A 1725-nucleotide genomic window follows, 5' to 3' on the forward strand; every position below is an offset into this window, starting at 1 on the left:
GCCTCTAGAAACAGACTATTTAATTATAGAGACAGACAATAGTTTTGAAGGATGGGGAGCAGTACTAAAAACAAAACCTAATAAATATAGTAATAAAAATGAAGAAAAGATATGTGCTTATCAAAGTGGTAAGTATAAAGAAAAAGAAAATATGAGTAGTATAGATGCAGAAATTTTAGCTGTAATATATGGATTAAATAGTTTTCGACTATATATTCTAAATAAACCAGAAATACTAGTTAGAACAGACTGCGAAGATATAATTAAATTTTATCAAAAGATAAGTGATAAAAATAGCAGTAGAAGACGATGGCTAAATGTTTTAGATACCATTTCAATTTATAATTTAAAATTTGAACATATAAAAGGAAACAAATAATAATTTAGTAGAAAAATTAAGTAGATTAAATATTACTGCTAACTAAATTTTTTATTTGGACAACATGAGACCTTCCAGTTATCAGACAAAAGACAAGGGGAAAGGCATAACCTCAACCCAAGACACATACAGACAGACAGTATTAGGTAACCTCCATTTTAGACCTACATCTTTATTAGAAAGAAATACTATGGAAAGAATACAATTCGGAGCCAATAACTTAGAAGCTTACCAGCCATCAAATTGGACTTTTAAAGTATTACCAGACTATGTAATAGATAGACAACAAAGATGCTTAGTGGATAATTTATGGATTTCGCATAATAGAAAAGACGCTAGTACTTTTGTAGCCACTATAAATGCACTCTGTCAATATTTTACAGACCGAAATTTAGACAAAAAATTTAAATTTTATGTTGTAGTTCAAGGTAAAACTAATGGTATTTTTCAAACTTGGATAGAATTTTTAGACTCTATAAAAGACATAAGAAAACCTCTTTTTAAAGGATTTAATAATTTCACTGATGCATTAGACTATGCTAGGTGAGTATTGGGTCCAAACTACTATATTTCTCCAGCTCTCAGACAAAACCCAGACAAAGTCCCTCAGTACAACGTCCAAAAAGACATAGACAAAATATTTTTTTGTGATCACTGTTCTACCATGACGGATGTGGTCAAAAGATTAAACCAGCAGAAAGAGACATTGGTTCAAGAAAAAATGAAACTCTTGGATCAAGTAAAGACAGTAGAACAATGACTACAAGCGGTTAAGTTCGAATTGATGTAGTCTCAGAGTTCTCCATCTCAGACAAAAATGGATGAGACGGGTGTGCATTCCCCAATGAATGCAATTAGACCCACTGTATCGGGTAAGGATACAGCTAGTCCGGTTCAAACGGTAGCCGGTAAAGATTTATCAAATCCGTTGATGGCTGTCACTTTGCCAAAAAGTGAAGATGAGGGATGTTCATCTCTCCAAACCAGACGGAGACTACCAAAGACACTTACACAAGAGGCGACTTCTACAAAGAAAAGCACACTTGCAAAAACGAAGAAAAATGAAAAATAGAAAATATAGAAAAGAGACACTAGAGATTTTTTTCCATACAAAAGAACAAGATAAATATACAGTCAAAGATCCTAGTCCTGAATTATCTTCAAGACAAGGGATGTCACCGGTCCATAATTCAGATTTTGAAGGAGATGATATTATTTTTCAAGACAGTGCATTTCAAGACTCGTAAGATCCAAATGATGTGGACTAAGACATGAGTTTTGATTCAATTGCTCTACACAATTTAGACACTTAGATTAGTTAATGGAGGAAATAATAGAGCCTAATT

This window comes from Lycium barbarum, chromosome 7 (assembly GCF_019175385.1).
Source record: "Lycium barbarum isolate Lr01 chromosome 7, ASM1917538v2, whole genome shotgun sequence".
NCBI classification, from domain to species: domain Eukaryota; kingdom Viridiplantae; phylum Streptophyta; class Magnoliopsida; order Solanales; family Solanaceae; genus Lycium; species Lycium barbarum.